An 18,516-nucleotide genomic window follows, 5' to 3' on the forward strand; every position below is an offset into this window, starting at 1 on the left:
ATCAGTTGCGACGGTATTAACAGCACCGCCCTACAAATTATCCTTGGAGGAGAGCGTAAGAAATGCCGAGAAGCGAAAGAAGAAGCCACCAAAATCCCGTAGTGGTAAAAAACTTCGCAAAAAGCCAAATAGGGAAAGTTCTTCGAGCGAATCTGAAGAAAGTTTGCAGTTGCCGACCTCAGATGAAGACCCTTGGATAGAGGCTCCACCTAGTAACGATACGATGTTTGTCTTTGTAATAAGGTATTTGAGATTGAAGAAGGCAACCCAACAATGTTATCGTGTTTACAATGCGATTTAGTTTGAGCACACAGTAAATGCCTCCCTAAACCCCAAGCTATTTTTGTATGCGAGTCTTGTAAGTACATCCTAGGAAATTGAGACTCAAGATCTCTTCAATATCTAATTCTCTATCAATGTATTTTATTTGAACTTTTTTTCAATTTAGTTTAAGAATTTTTAAAGATATACACGTGTACCTATGAATCAAATGTTTGGTATTGTTTGAAGTTCTGAATAATAAATGAAAATACATACAATTTCAATGGGTCTTACTTTTATACATGTTTGTCTGGAATAGAGTATATCATATTACCCGCCAAATTTAGAAAGCCCTCTTTTCGACTATTTTTGATTTCAGTGGAAAATCTTCCGATTGGCTGAAAATAAAATACTCATAACTTAAAATTAACTACGCAATACATCAATACACTATATTAAGCAATAATATTTGAACAAAAGTGTGAAATTATGGAGTAATAGCAGAAAACAATTACCTATGTCACAATACCCGAAGTTACTCTATTTACCGAAAAAAATATCGATTTGTTATCGAAAATTTATCGGTTTGCTGTCGAAAAATTATAGATTAGCCATCGACAAGTTATCGATCTACTATCGGAAAATATCGAATGTTGTGGAAAATTTTTCGGTTTCTTTTGTTATTGGATGATTTTTTCGTAGCTTTTCGATAATAAAAGGATATTTTTTTCGATAAAAAATCTATATTTTCTGAAACTAAATCGATATTTTTTCGATTTCAGTTTGATAACTCCTTGATAAAATATCGATATTTTTTCGATAACACATTGATCACTTTTTGATAACAAACGGATAATTTTTCGTTAGCGAATTGCTATGGTCGATAACAATCCGATAACTTCTTTCCTTTTCTTTCCCTTACTTACTTTCTTCTTCTTTCCTTTCCTTTCCTGTTCGCTCTTCCTTTTTCTTTTTCTTACTTTCCTATTAATTTCTCCTTCTGCTCTAAGGTCGAGCGGCGTCGTAATAAACTTCGACCAATCTGAGGTGAAAAATCAAAATATAATTTCACAAAAAAAAAGTATTTACCATCTTAATAGGTTACAGTCCAATTGTCAAATGTTGTTCTATGTCCATATCTTCTTCTTCTTCTTCTTTTAACAGTTAAGTCACGCCCCGAAGGTTTTGGGGAGTGTTATCGATGTTGTTGGTCCTTTTCCGGATATACATAGATCCGGTATGTTCCGTTAGCACCCACGGTTAAGGTACTATGGTATACCGAAATGGTTGAGGAACTAACTAATATGAACATTGAACTTTCTAAGCCATCTTTTTCCCTACTCGCTACCTCAGTGAGGAACTTTCTGTCACAAGATCCACGCCTCACAAATATGTGTGTGTATGGTGCGTTAATATTTTTAATAGGATTTGCGCCGAGTAGGCGGGGTTGACAAGTGGGATGGGAAGTTGTGAAGCTATAAGACTTTGTATTGCGTTTATCAACCCATTTCCATGTCTACATCTTTCATCCAAGTGCAAAAAAAAATAGTTGACGAAGTTTTATTGCCATCTGAGAAATAGTTTTGCCGCTTTCAAACGAAGTACAAACACAAACAAGTATGGGTCGTTTTTTTTTACTTAAGAGCATTTATGTTTATATTTTGTTTGCATAGATAAGTGTGGATCCTCTTCTACGCTTATTTTCTCATACGAAATTTAAGCGAAACAGCATATGTGTGTAAGAAAACAAGCCATTAAGAGCTTCTCCCCTACTTCTTGAAAATATTCTCAAATTATGTACTTATAAACTTTTTTTCAATAATATAAACATTAAAATATATATATTAATTGTGTTATCTCTGTCTCTTTACACAGGCATTCAAATCATCAAATCAACAAAACGGGGCCATTACGACTGGTACTATCAATTAAAACAGAGTGGTACAAAAAAAAAAAAGTTATATGGAAAAGTTTAAACTAAAAGTCAATAAAGCGAATTTAGTTTGTTTTAACTAATTCTTTGTGTATAAATTGTGAAAAAAATTCTTTATTGTGCTAAAAACTCAAGAAAATAAAAAATATCTTAACCAAATAAAAAAAAATTACTCAAAGGAACCCTAATGAAAACAGAATCCTTGGATTTTCATAGTATGGATATCAATATGGATATATTACCAAGTGGGAATATATTTAGCGAATTGGAGCATGTCTGCACCACTGGATACTTCTCATCACAGCCTTCGATTGAGGATCAATGGCAACAGGTGAGTGACACATTCAACAGCACATGCAATTTTGTATATTGAGTAGATCTGAGAATGGTGAGGGTGGTTCATCTCTTAATTTTTTTAGTCAACATTTTTTGATCTTATTTTTTTTGGAAAGAAATACATGCAACCCTAGTGGTTGATTACCGTCAACACTTTGAGCCAAATGGAGGCTAAGAGGATACACTCAAATTTCCCCATATATGCTTCAATACCCTTCAAATCGGTTACTGTTTCTGAACTCATATTCAAAAGCTTGATTTCATTAATAGCTTTCAATATTTGGGGAATGCGAATTGCGAAAGCTTTCGCACTATCTCCACCAGCAGACCATCGTATTTGTGACATGCTGTGCAAGGAGCAATTAGTTTTTTCCTTGAGAATTTCCCATCTCTGAGGGCCTGCGCTAAAGATATTATACAATTTCGGCATAATACCGAAATATGTGATGACTTCTGCACAACATTCAGCAGCTTGCACTCCACATAAAATTAAACTATGACAAGCACAAGGTGCAAATATTGCCAGGGAGTTATCCCTCAGGATATGACTCTGTGCTCCTTTGTAATGACCGCATATTACTGCCATTATCAAACCCTTGCCCACGGCAGTCATCCAGGAAAATATTGTGCTTTTTTATTGTGCTACGAATCAGCTCAGCGATAGCTTCTCCTGTTTTTGCGTTACAATCGACAAACTCTAAGAAGCGTTCTTGGATTTTCCATTTTCCGGAGTCCCTGTCTAATAAAACATAACGCAATATAAACACAGTCTGCTCAATATGGGCCGAATAAGGGGTTGCATCCACTATTACTGTGTAATACTTGTCGGAATTTCTCTCGCCTTCTATCTTTCTAATTACTTGACTTGCACAGATTTCTATGAACTGATTTTGTATTCCATCAGACAAATAATGTGCTTGGAGATGATTCTTTTTCGTTTGAGATTCCCTCGCCTTCTCCAAATGTTCATGCAATATGTGGTCATAATTGCTGATCAGTTCCAAAATACCAAGAAAGTTTCCATTTTTTTATTTCCCGTCAATGAATTAGCCCCTCTAAATGCCAAACCTTTTTCTCCAAGAAATAAAACAACATTAAGAATTCTGCGAAGTATCTCTCTCCAGCGAGTTGCTTCATTTTTAAGGGTTTCCGCTAAGAGAAAATCCATTGAACTTGCATTTCGAATTCTCATTTCATACTGGCGCCAATCTATATAACAAGTTTTATGATTTTGACTATTTTCATGTTCAGGAATTTTGTCGTGTAACCTCTTCCAACCTTTTTCTTTAGAATAACCTGAAGATTTTGTCAAAGCTGATCGTGTATTTTCGGAAATTTTGCTGAAAAGCCGGCATGGAAAACAAAAAAGCGCTTCTTTTGTTGCACTCCAAACGATCCAATCACGCTTTACTTTTTCTTCGTTTTTTTTAGAGTAGTATGGAGTATGACTTGAAGGAAATGGCGACCACTTAAGTCGTTGGGAAGTCGAAATAAAATGTGATTTTAAGTTAGTTGAAACATTTTTGACAGATAGCGCTTATAAAATTGTAATCTAACTTAAATCACATTTATTTCGACTATGACTATGCCCCATAGTATTTGATCGGATGCTTATGATTTTAGTTAAGTGGTTTTCAATTTTAAAACAATTTTTTGTAGCAACAAAATATGTATGTATCTCTGAAATCCTAGTTAGAGTACTCTCAATACTGCATTGCCTTGTCGGGCCCCCAAAAACCTTCCGGGCCCCAGGGCAATTGCCCTGGCTGCCCCCCCCCCCCCCCCCCCCCCCCTCTCCCTGGCCCTGTATATGGTTATATATATATACATTTATAATAAAAATCATTTCAAATTATACGCATGCTTAAGATTTTTTTGATACTGTCAAACTCTGGAACTCTTTACCAAATAAAATTAAATCGATAACAAATCCCAGACGCTTTAAATTGGAAGTGTTTAAGTTTTTAAATATCTAAATATTTCTTCCTATTTTCTTTTACTTTTTCATTCTTATGACGTTTATTTCTGTTTTTCATATCTTAAGGAAGAAATCTTTCTATACCTAAAATATTTGTTATAAGTTGTTAATTATGATTTAAATTAATTCAATCTTTTATGATATGCATATACATTAATTATTATTGTTATTAGATATTATTATTATTAATTATATATGAAAATATTGTAAATTAATTAATGATGATGGGCTTAAAAGACATTAGTCTTACGCTCAACCAACGAGTCTTATAAATAAATAAATAAATATCAAACTTAGTTTGATAAGGTTTGGTTTTCTGTGCGACTTTAAACTGTTGTTAAAGTTCGTCTCAATCTTACAATGAGCGGTTAACTAAAAGTTTACTGCTTATCACAGTTAACGTGGTCGAAAGAGCTGGTTTTAATTCTAGTTAACTCAAACTCTTAGGCCCCTTTGAAAAAAGTTCCTTATGTGCATATTATTCAACTTAGCAACAAATCACTCAAAATTTATTTTGATTGATGAAAAATAAAAATAGACAAAATGTTATATGAGATCCTAAAATGCTATCCTGAAAAATTTTGCACTTTTTTGCCAAAATCGGAAAAAATTTAAAATTATTTTTTGAATATAAACTTTTCTCTCAGAACTTTAAAAAAGAAATACTACATTTCACATCCAAGCACCTCGATCATACAATAAAAAACTATTTGGATAACATATACTAATATTTTTCTACACCTTTATTTCGAAATTCTTTACACTCATAGCTTATGTGCATATGTAAATATCTACGTGCTATTTTTAAATTTGCGATATGTTAATAAATTATAAACAAAATAAGCATGAGCGATTTTGATTACTTCTAAAAAAGACACGTGGAAATATATTTTTAACACAGCCATACATATATTTTATGAATTAGAGTGATCCTCAAAAATGGGTTGAATCACACTAAAAGAAACGCTAATATATTCGCTTACACACTCACATGTTTGTTCGGTTATTATCAAAGGGTGTTCTTTTCTACTCAATACCTATTTAAATTCACGGAAAACAACTCAAACCGGACAGCTTCGGGCGCACATCACACAGCACAGTTGTTTACATCAATTCGGAGCTTGTCCCTTTCAATTTGTGATACAAAGTTTGCTCGGAGCACTTATTGTTAGTTTGGCAGCACTGGCCGTCTGATGTTGTATTAAATGACAACCAGTGATCTCCTAGGTATTTTTTTTTTATTTATTTTTTTTTGAAACGGAAATAAACGGTCAAAGATATAACTAGAACAAGCCGAAATATGAAAAAAACGGATAATAGGCGCTTATAAGGTGCCTTTAAAATCAAAATTTATGCTTAAAAATATGCATTTAAGGTCCTTCTAAACCATAGAATTTGCTTTTTTATTCCCAAAATACCGGGTCGACCAAAAGTACTCACGCTTTTGTAAATCGCTATAACTTTTGCAAATGGCATTTCGTGTTAAATTTTTGTGTAAAGTAAAAAAACACAGAGTACAAATTTACATTAATTGGTTTTCTCTTCAAGAACGTTAAATATTCTGAAGGAAGCATTTCCGCGTTGCTTAGACAGATCATCGCATTTTAATCGACCCAGACTTCTTTTATGAGTTTTTTTGAAGTTGAAGCGGAGAGGTATATTCACACCTCAGACTCTTGAAGCTGTCGCTTAAGTTTCAAGGAGGCTGATAGCATCACCACAGAATGGGACATCCACTATGGCGGCGATCACTCGGCCGATGTAATTATCTTTGCTTTATGTAATAAATTCTAGTGGATTAAATGAACGCATTACACAAACGGAACCAAATTTTTCATTAAAAAATGTAAATGCAAAAAATTCTCGGCTGAGCCCTGTATATTAGACTAGGTCGATTTATTAACCGATATCGCACCATCGATTTTTCGATAGGATATGGGCTCAGTTCCACTACGCATACCCAAAAAAATAATTTTCGAGCCTGCGAAAAAATAATGGCGAAAGCGTCAATTTTTCGACCAAAACACTCCTCAAAACACAAAAAATATTTTTTTTCAAAGTGTTATCGCCAACGTTTTTACAACAGATTTTTGAAAAAAAAAAATATATTTTTTCGGTTTTTGGGAGTGTTTTGGTCGAAAAATTTACCCTTTCGCCATTTTTTTTTCGCAGGCTCGAAAATTATTTTTCCTGAGCCCAAATCCTATCGAAAAATCAATGGCGCGATATAGGTTAACTTTCGTCCATACAAATCGACTCAGGTTACTGTATATGCCAATTTGGCAAAGATGCTAAAAACTTAAGTTGGATTGAGGGAATAAAAATTAATTAATTTTTTTTTTTTTAAGAATCTTATGCACAACCGAAATGTAAGAGGATCGATATTGCAAACAAAATCCAGCACACCTCCTTAATGTACACTGAAAGGTGTATTTCTTTCCTACGCTATAGGAAAATTTCGTTTAAAAAATGTCTAACGTTTGCGCATAAAGTGGATCCGAAAATAATATCCCATACTCAAAAAAAAAATCCCAAAAACGAGGAAAATAGCTATTAAATTAAGGATTCCACCATAGAAGTTCTTCTCTAAATCTGGACAAGTCACTTTCCCAAATGTTTAACATTGATTTGGTTATAGGAATAATTTTCTTAGAAATCGAGAAAAACACTAAATTGTATTGTCAGGGCCGTGTATTTCTAGTTGATGTGCTCAATTTTAGTGTCGAGTGCTCATCATATTCACTAACTCATATATATATACATGTAAGTATTGTGAGAAATATTCAACCCAGTATAAGTGATTAAAAAAATTTAAGAAAAATTTGCCCTTAAAATAATGAAAAGTTTTTACAAAAACTATAAATTCTTATTTATAAAATTGCATTTTGCTCAATTTAAAGAAAATATTCTCAGAAAACGTCTTCTTCATTTTAAGTTATTGTGTGTACATCAGACCTGTTAAATTTGAAATAGCATTAGTAATCAATTGATTAGATGCCGATTTTAATGGCCAATAATTATTTCATTTGTTTTCCAAAAAAGCAATTACTAATTGATTACCATTAGAAATAAAAAATCACGATTTTTCCGATTATTGAAAATAATCGAAAGTAATCAAAATAGGCCTTTTTGATTACTTTTGATTATTTTTAATTTTTTCAATAATTTTTGATTTTTTTAAATAATTTTTCCGCGTCGTTGAAGGAAAAATTCATCCTAAAATGTACTTGCATGTAGAAATTATCCCGTCCGTGCAACAAACGAGATTTTTTTCTTTCTACAAAGCAGAAAGAAAATCAAAAAAAAAAAAATCGAAAAAATCAAAAATAATCAAAAAAACCTTTTTTGCTTACTTTTGATTATTTTGATTTCTTTTGATTATTTTTGATTTTTTTTCAATAATCGTAAAAAATCATGATTTTTTTGATTATTTTTTAATCAATTGGAAAGTAATCATTAAAAAAAGAAAATAATGGCAAGTAATCATTAAATGGCTTTAAAAAAAAAAATAATCAATCGAACTTGTAATCACTACCATTAGTAATCAGTATTTAATAGGTCTGGTGAACATGCATATACATATTACATACACATACATATTACATTACCCGAAAGTTAAAAAAATGTTCCATAACTTTGAGTGATAAAAACCAAAGAGCAATGTTGTTTTCATGAGATTTATTTTATCTATTGAGTTCCTTAACTGCTCCTTGAAACTTGTTTATATGTATTTATTTGTAAAAATATTCAAGTAAGTTTATCAAAATACACAGACTGGTTGCAAGCTGCAAGTAAAATATTGTAGATACACCGAAATATGTACAAAGGGCAAAGCAATAACCTCGAATGAATGCGAATAACATTTTTAGCCTGATTACTCACATTTCTTTTTATATTTGTCGCTATTGATAAATTGCAATTGCATTATGCACTACAATCAGAAAACTGAAAAAAATACACAAAAGAAAAGAACATATGTATAAATTACAATGGCTAATAATCAGCTGGATTTGATAAGCCGGCATGAACAATTTCCATATACACATGCGGCAATGAGTTCTGCTTTTATTGTTATTTTAGATCAGTGGTGCATAATGCCGGCAGATCTTCGAATAAAAACGCAACTTTTTTTGTAGTGTATGCCTTATATAGAGCATGTTTTAGCATAGAATCTACACATAAGATGTTTACTGCTTGAAGTACAAGCTAAAACTGATTGAATGCTTGCTTGCTTTACTGAATCCAAGGCGAAACCATACCAGGTGGTGGCAAAGCGAATTCGACCAATTCGCCGTGCAGAAGAATGTCAAGTCAAAAGAAAATTTCATTGATTCCGATTAACTGACAAGTTGTAGTGCAAGACATTGGAAAATAATCGAGAAGAAGCAATCAGCTGTTGGGATAACAACACTTGGTACTGAATTCACCTTGACTGAATCCCTGTCGCTGCGCTAACACGACATGTAGATGGACGCCGAATTGTTTTCCGAAGCTCTCGAGTGCATCACTGTTTTGATTTAGTATAGTACATGTGTATGTGCCCTCTTTTTTGTATTCAGCCGCTTTTAAAAGCGTTATGCTTTATCAGCAAGAAATAAGCAACAATGAAAATAAAATAATAATAAAATAAAAAAAAAATAAATAAAAAATGCCGACAAAAAAAAGATCGATTATTTCCAGACTATTTTAAGCATTTGGTTTACTGTTTTTTTTTTTGTTCATTTTAACGCAGTACATACCTGTGCACCGAAAGAAACGAAGCTGGTAAAATCAACAAATCCGGTTTGTTGTTCTTGAACAAAACGTTATTCGTAAATTTTATCGTATTATGGTAAATTCAACGGACTTTTTTGTCAAGAGAACAAACTTGAATAATCAGTCCTACAGAAGAAAAACTCTTGGTTTCAAGTTAACAATATTTTGTAAAAATGAGAGATTCTCCATCAATATGCCTGATTATTTTGTTAAAATAACTGATTTCATTTGTCATTTCAACAGAGTGCAACTGTCAATGTTATGCGAATAACATCTAATTTTAAAGAGAAACTTACGCTCCACTTTGTTAACTACTTTGTTCTTATGACTATCGTGTTATATTTTAACAGTTTTCATTGATATTTTTGGGACGGCATTAATAATTGTTAGTTAACATGCTAGAACTGGACTAACATCGTTGTGTGGAGATTGCGTGCAACGCCTACCACACCGAAAATCCTGCTTGCAAGGCCTGGAAAAAGCAACAACCAAATTTTTAGAAACAATTTTTGAAATAATTAAAATAAAATTAAAAAAAGAAATAAAATAAAAATTTTAAAATCAAATCAAATAAAACAAAAAAATAAAGTAAACAAAAAAAAAAAATAGAACTAACTTAAATTAAACTGAATTTAACTAAACTAAATTAAATTAAAGTACACTAAATTAAATTAAATTAAATTAAATTAACTTTAATAAAATCAAATAAAATAAAATTAAATAATTTAATTTTCTGTATTTAATTAGCGATACATGCTCATATTGCTTTACACAATTGTTTTTGTTATTGATATTAGAGAAAAATTGCAAAGTTTACAAACGGCGATGGTTACTAGGACATGTTTCTGAATTTCACTTCTTCATCAGCTAGCTTCTCGGGAGCTGAGCATTAAATAATTTAAACTACATTAAATAACATTGAGTTAAATTCAATTTATTTAAAACGATTTTTAATCGATAAGTTATCCGTTTGCTTTCTAAGTTTTGGATTTATCATCGAAAAATTATCGCCAAGTCATCAAAATATTTTATAGTTTTGTTAGCGGATTATTACCAATTTCATATCGGAGTATAATCAAAAAGTTATCGATTTGTTATCAAAAAGTTATCGATTATTTACCGAGAAGTTATCGATGTATTATAAAAAGGATATAAATTTGTTTTAGAAAACTTACAGATTTGTGATCGGAGTGTTACCAATCTGTTATCTGCGTATTATAGAAAGAGTTACCGATTTCGTTATCAAAAATGTATTGATTCGCTATCGAAAAGTTATCGAATTCTTCTCGGAGTGTTACTATTTTTTATATATATACATATACATATACCTACGAAACCTGAAAAATAAACCGATGACAAATGTTTAGTGCTTCTATGACAAGCCGATAAAAATCCAATAAGAAGCCGATGACTGGGCAATAAGAAGCCGATTACAATGTCGACGATAACTATTCCTTATCGATAGTATATACGACTATGAAACTATATGGGTTGTTACTAATAAGAATCCGATGAAACTCTTCTCAAAATGTCCTAATTTATTTGTTTCTGGTTTAACTTAAATTAACTCTTGTTGTGGTTGAACTTAAACCCCTGGTCGAGCTATAGTTTACTTGAAAAAACTAGTTTCCAGGCGTACCGCTGTAAATATGCTTTTACATCGAAATTCAGAAGAACTTGGTACTCACGCCTTTTTGTTGATTTGACTGTTAAAATGGTTAATTAAGAATAAAAAACTTGTACGGTGGGTAAAAATTAACAAAATTATCGGTTGAATTGATCCATAATTCATTTGATTTTTCCAGTTTATTTCTTTCAGTGAATGTATATAACTTTCATGCTTGCTGACTAAGCAACACCATTACCACTAAAGGTAATTAATGTATTATTTGTGTCAGATATTTGCTCGAATTTTAATTTAATTCCTTAGAAATTAAGTTGTTGTTACTGTGCTGTCTTTAGACTAAATACTTGTGTGCTTAATTACACATACACGAACACGAAAATAGCAGCGGTAATTTTTATCAAAATTTTTCAATAACATTACTCCTTTTTTATTTTCGAAAATTTAAGAAAACACGCCCATGAATGTAACCCAAACTAATCTCATTAAAGGTTTCGAAAATTTCAAAAATTTAAGATAGTTATATGAAAATGTTAAACTTTTTATTTAAAGTTTTCTGATTCCTTTTAAGTGCGCAGTTTTGTAACATAATCAATTTTGATCAACCAAGTGCAGGCAAAAAAGTCTCTCAAAGTACAGGGGTGCCATCTTGAATCGATTATTATTTGAAAAACTTTTCTTTCCGGAAAGTGAAACAGGGACCGACCTATTGTGATAAAGCGTTTTAGGATAAATACAAGGGGGAGAAGAGTAGGGAGAGGGTGAGGGATTGGAAATGTTAAGTAGAGAAAGTGCGAGGGAAAGATAGGAAGGAGAGTAAGCAAGTGCGTGCACGGAAATGAAGAAAAATAAAAAGAAATTGAGAGAGAGGGAAGAAACTGGTAGTAAAAGAGAGAAAAATAGGGAAAGTGAAAGGGATTGGATAAAAGGAGGGACAGGAATCAAACATATAGAGAAGGAAGAGAGCCAAGAAAACACATATTTTTTATAGGGAAGCCTTAATAAGACTGGATTGGACAAGACAAGAATAAGAAGATATATAAGAATAAGAAAAAAATTGGAAGTAAAGTAGGATGGGATAGAGAGTGAAGAGGAAGAGCAACGAAGGTTCTCTTTATTAATATAGCAAACCAATTTTCGGTTGAAAAAGTCTGCCTGGTACTGTAGTATCTATATATAAATACTGTTTTTTCAGTATTTTTAATCATCTAAACCAATAGAAAAAAAATGTAAGGCGCGATAACCTCCGAAGAGATCTAAGGCCGGGCTTCTCTTCCAATTTGCGTCGTCCTCCTTTTTAATTTTTCCTACAAATTGGCCGGACGGGACATACATGTTTTATGCCGACTCCGAACGGCATCAGCGAGGCAGATGAGTTTTCACTGTGAGCTTTTCATGGCAGAAATACACTCTGAGCGCTTACCAAACACTGCCGAGGGGCGACCCCGCTTCGAAAAATGTCTTCTAATTGAAAAACCTTATTTCTAAAATCTTGATGTGAACTCAGGGCATACGGTGTGGTAGGCGGAGCACGCTACCATCACACCAAGGGGGCCGCCGCAATCTACTGTTTATACAAACAAAAGTAAACATTGTATAAATTTTCTTTACACAACCGTATTTTAGCCGTTTACTTTGCAAAATTTGGGCTTTCAACTCAAAAAGTTTGCTCAAGACCTAAGCACATACACTTAGCGTTAGCGATAAGTTAATAAATATATGTGTAAATTAGGGTGTTCGTTATTTATCAAAATAGATTTTCTTCAAACGACGCTTCAAAATTCGCAGTTATACAGACCCTTCTGGAAAGAATTTCCTTAATGGCTTGACATCCAAGAGTTATGTATATGTCATCGATTCTATATTGAAGTTTTGAAGGTATGTGTTTCATAACGAATTGATGAGTCGACGTTAAAAATCGATAAAATTCCAATAACAAATCGATAACTTTTTATTAACAAACCGATAATTTTTTAATAACAAAATCGGTAAATTTTCGATAAAACGCCAATAGCAAATTTTCTAAAACTTAGTTAAAATATCTATAAGTTTCCGGAGACATATTGATATCCATTCTATAATAAGCGGATAGCTTGTCGAATGAAAACCGGTTTGATCTAATTTAATTTAAATATATTTTGGGCCAGTTTTCGGTTGTTGTTGTAATTTTTTATTTTAATTTCATATAATGTAATGTAATTTAATTTAGCCTAACTTAATTTAGTTTAATGCTCCCGGGGGAAAAGGCTTTGAAGAGATTTACAAGGTATAATCGAAACAGCTGTCGCCTTGTCCGTCCTGATGTCACGCTGTTTAAATTTTTACCAAATTATTAAATTAATTTAATTAATTTTTAGTTTTTAATTTAATTAAATATAATTTAACTCACTTAAATTACATAAAATTTTAATTTTTTTCTTTTAATTTTATTTAATTTAATTGTACTTATTCACTCACTTTATTTAATTTTTTTTTATTTTATTCTATTTTATTTTATTTTATTTTATATTATTTAAATTTTTTTTTATTTTATGTTACTTTATTTTACTTGACATGCCCAAAAACTTTGTATATGTTCAGAAACTTTAATTTATAAGTATGTATGTATTAGGTATGTGTTTGCCTTGAGTTGCTCATATCAACTCTATCACGTACCACATTACGCTACAGTGTGATGACTGTACTTATGCTCTTATTCTTTATTACTCGATGAAGGATACTGATACCACAAACTAGGCCTTATATCATACCACTTATAAAGACAACTCTTACGCTTACGCTTACATTTACACCCTACGCTTACATTCATTATTCCTTCATATCATGAGCACACGTTTACTTGCACATCAACAAAAAAAAAAACACTTTAAGAATCTAAGTTTAACTGTTTTACTCGTTTTAAGTAAGGATTGCAAATAAGACCGTTACTTTTTGTAATTCTATAAACTAACTCAAGTCAATCCCACCTCAACAGGCACGTACTGAAGCCTACATTGTATATCCTATTGTATTTTCTACTTCCTGCCTATGTGGCTTAGCTGTATATATGTACATATGTATTTATATAAGCAAATATATACATATTGTAAATAATAATACACTTACGCATGGTTGGTTGCTACTGAACAGACGAAGGCATTTGATGATTAATTGTAGCTAACATGATAAATGGTAAGTGTTACAAATTCGTGAGCTATAACTGTACATACAAATCCATACATACATATGTGTATCAGCATAGCGCCATGTTCACATATTTTCGGTTGTTGATAAAAATTCTGACAATAAAAGTAATAACAAGTAAGGAAGGTTAAGTTCGGGTGTAACCGAACATTACATACTCAGTTGAGAGCTATGGTGACAACATAAGGGAAAATAACCATGTAGGAAAATGAACCGAGGGAAACCCTGGACTGTGTTTATATGACATGTGTATCAAATGAAAGGCATTAAAGAGTATTTTATGAGCGATTGGGCCATAGTTCTATAGGTGGACGCCATAGGTGGCCTTTTCGAGATATCGCCTTAAAGGTGGACCAGGGGTGACTCTAGAATGCGTTTGTACGATATGGGTATCAAAAGAAAGGTGTTAATGAGTATTTTAAAAGGGATTAATCCTTAGTTCCATAGGTGGAAGCCGTTTCGAGATATCGCCATAAAGGTGGGCCAGGGGTGAATCTAGAATTCGTTTGTGCAATATGGGTATCAAACGAAAGGAGTTAATGAGTATTTTAAAAGGGAGTGGGCTTTAGTTCTATAGGTGGATGCCGTTTCGAAATATCGCCATAAAGGTGGACCAGGGGTGACTCTAGAATGTGTTTGTACGATATGGATATCAAATTAAAGGTATTAATGAGGGTTTTAAAAGGGAGTGGTGGTTGTTGTATAGGTGGTCGCCTTTTCGAGATATCGCCTTAAAGGTGGACCAGGGGTGACTCTAGAATGCGTTTGTACGATATGGGTTACAAATGAAAGGTGTTAATGAGTATTCTAAAAGGGAGTAATCATTAGTTCCATAGGTGGACGTCGTTTCGAGATATCGCCATAAAGGTGGACCAGGGGTGACCCTAGAATTTGTTTGTACAATATGGGTATCAAAGGAAAGGTGTTAATGAGTATTTTAAAAGGGAGTAATCCTTAGTTCCATAGGTGGACGCCTTTTCGAGGTATCGCAATAAAGGTGAACCAGGGTGACTCTAGACTTTGTTTGTACGATATGGGTATCAAATGAAAGGTGCTAATGAGTATTTTTAAAAGGGAGTGGGCCTTCGTTCTATAGGTGTTCGCCTTTTCGAGATATCGGCATAAAGGTGGACCAGGGGTGACTTTAGAATATGTTTGTACGATATGGGTATCAACTGAAAGGTGTTAATGAGTATTTTAAAACGACGTGGGGCTTAGTTCTATAGGTGGACACCTTTTCGAGATATCGCCATAGAGGTGGATCAGGGGTGACTCTAAAATGGGTTTGAACGATATGGGTATAAAATTAAAGGTATTAGTGAGAGTTTTAAAAGGGAGTGGTGGTAGTTGTATATGTGAAGGCGTTTTCCAGATATCGACCAAAATGTGGACCAGGGTGACCCAGAACATCATCTGTTGGATACCGCTAATTTATTTATATATGTAATACCTGCCAAGATTTTAAGGGTTTTTTATTTCACCCTGCAGAACTTTTTCATTTTCTTCTACTTAATATGGTAGGTGTTACAACCATTTTATAAAGTTTTTTCTAAAGTTATATTTCGCGTCAATAAAACAATCCAATTACCTTACCATGTTTCATCCTTTTTTTCGTATTTGGTATAGAATTATGGCATTTTTTTCATTTTTCGTAATTTTCGATATCGGAAAGTGGGCGTGGTCATAGTCGGTTTTCGTTCGTATTTCATACCAAGATAAAGTGAGTTCAAGTAAGCACGTGAACTTAGTTCATTAAAGTTATCGTGTTAACGGCCATGCGGAAGGACAGACGGACGACTGTGTATAAAAACTGGGCGTGGCATCAACCGATTTCGCCCATTTTCACAGAAAACATTTAGCGTCATAAAATCTATGCCCCCACCAAATTTCAAAAGGATTGGTTAATTTTTGTTCGACTTATGGCGTTAAAAGTGTCCTAGACAAATTAAATGAAAAAGGGCGGAGCCACGCCCATTTTGAAATTTTATTTTATTTTTGTATTTTGTTGCACCATATCATTACTGGAGTTGAATGTTGACATAATTTACTTATATACTGTAAAGATATTAAATTTTTTGTTAAAATTTTACTTTAAAAAAATTTTTTTTAAAAGTGGGCGTGGTCCTTCTCCGATTTTGCTAATTTTTATTAAGCGTACATATAGTAATAGGAGTAACGTTCCTGCCAAATTTCATCATGATATCTACAACGACTGCCAAATTACAGCTTGCAAAAGTTTTAAATTACCTTCTTTTAAAAGTGGGCGGTGCCACGCCCATTGTCCAAAATTTTACTAATTTTCTATTCTGCGTCATAAGTTCAACTCATCTACCAAGTTTCGTCGCTTTATCTGTCTTTTGTAATGAATTATCGCACTTTTTCGGTTTTTCGAAATTTTCGATATCGAAAAAGTGGGCGTGGTTATAGTCCGATATCGTTCATTTTAAATAGCGATCTGAGATGAGTGCTCAGGAACCTACATACCAAATTTCATCAAGATACCTCAAAATTTACTCAAGTTATCGTGTTAACGGACGGACGGACGGACGGACATGGCTCAATCAAATTTTTTTTCGATCCTGATTATTTTGATATATGGAAGTCTATATCTATCTCGATTCCTTTATATATGTACAACCAACCGTTATCCAATCAACCTTAATATACTCTGTGAGCTCTGCTCAACTGAGTATAAAAAAAAATGTGTTGTAAGTGCTAGAGATAGAAGGATGCAGGATTTAGATATATTTCATTTGCACTCACTGCCACATTTAAATAAAAGTCAGACACACACGCACACAATCAGAATTCGTTTTAGAGGTATGGTTCCTTCGGCAAAGTTTCTTATTTTGATCCCTAGAATACGATTTTCACAGAGCAAGGAGCGATTTTTAAATCGGCCCGCCCTAATATATACATATGTGTATACTCATATGTCTATCATCTATTTAAGCGGGCAACATCTGTCCATCTGTTCCTGCAATGTCCATCTGGCTGACTCAATGACTGGCGCATCTCCTACCCCTCACTACTTGAATATGTATTGAGTTTAAACATCGAAAAGAAAGAAATCCCACTGACAGTTGAATAGACGCGCCGACAAACGCAAAGCAAACGTGGGTGCTACGCACTGTATTCAACTACAACTAGTATAACAACATTTGTTGTTGTTGTTGTTGTACAGCATTTGCTATTAAGCGCGCACATTTTACCAAAAATGGCACGTTCACAACATTCCTTTTATTATATTCCAACAATTTTGGCATTTCTAGTTACGTTTTTTTCTTTGTTTTGTGGGCCGCTCATGTTTTCGTGGCCAAAATTATATCCGACAACATAGAGAAATACATTTTTAATACAAAAACAACAACTGTAACAATAACGTCCTTAAAATAAAAATGGGTAGGATAAGTAATGCACAGAAGGGCACTAAATTTCTGACTTGCATTGTTAGGGGAAAGCAGTAAAAGCAAAACTGAATTATACTAGAATGGAACGTGCCATTTTAACTTTGCCCAGGCTGAAAATAATTGTGTCTCAAGTCCTGCCACATATTTGGAATTACATTAACGTTAGCCAAAAGTATAAAAAAACAAGTAAAGGTGTCTAAGTTCGGATGTAACCGAACATTATATACTCAGCGTGAGCTTCAATTGTACATTTCATTTCAGATAAATTACTTTTCTACATAACACGTGGCACCGCCTGTTTAAAAAAAATGTCTGCCCATTTGCTCTTACAATAAAACTTGATAAGTGAAATATCATTGATTCAAAACTATGGTGTGCTAAGTTATAGCTTATTATTCTAGTCCACGACCCTTTTAAACTTGTTTTATATAAAGTGGGTGTGGTCCTTAACCGATTCCGTCCATTTTTACTAGAAATGTTTTGTGCTATAAGAAAAATATGTGTACAAAATTTCATTACGATATGTTAATTTTTCTTCGAAACATAAAAAAATTGCTTAGTCATAAAGGGGCGGTGCCACACCCATTTTCAAAAATTTTAATGTTTTCCAATTTAATGTTATAATTCAATATTGACACAAAGCTCTTTTTTGCTAAGATATAGCTTATTATTTTCATTTACGACCCTTTCAAAAATCTTTTATATAAAAGTGGGCGTGTTCTTTAACCGATCTCGTCCATTTTCCTTAGAAATATTTCCTACGATCCGTTAATTTTTCTTCGAGTTATGGCTCCCGAAACATAGAAATTTGCTTAGTCATAAAAGGGGCGGTGCCACGCCCATTTTTTAAATTTGAAGTTTTTCCTATTTACTGTTATAAATCCACTTTGGAAATGAAATACTATCGATATAAAGATCTTTTTTGCAAAGATGTAGCTTATTTTATTCGTCCACGACCCTTTTTAAAATCTTTTATATAAAAGTGGGCGTGGTCTTTAACCGATTTCGTTAATTTTTCTTCAAATCATTCCTTATA

At 32.9% G+C, this 18,516-nt stretch overlaps 1 long non-coding RNA gene across 7 annotated transcripts in view; it reads left to right on the forward strand.

The window, feature by feature from the left end:
- Positions 1 to 18,516, forward strand: part of LOC137245248 (uncharacterized) — a 563,221-nt gene that overhangs the window by 100,876 nt on the left and 443,829 nt on the right. For all 7 annotated transcript variants that reach the window (XR_010951276.1, XR_010951280.1, XR_010951278.1 and 4 more), the window contains exon 2: positions 2,137 to 2,525. This is a non-coding gene — a long non-coding RNA (uncharacterized lncRNA). The remainder of the gene's footprint in view (positions 1 to 2,136; positions 2,526 to 18,516) is intronic.

The sequence above is a fragment of the Eurosta solidaginis genome, chromosome 3 (genome assembly GCF_040869045.1).
Source record: "Eurosta solidaginis isolate ZX-2024a chromosome 3, ASM4086904v1, whole genome shotgun sequence".
Taxonomy (NCBI): domain Eukaryota; kingdom Metazoa; phylum Arthropoda; class Insecta; order Diptera; family Tephritidae; genus Eurosta; species Eurosta solidaginis.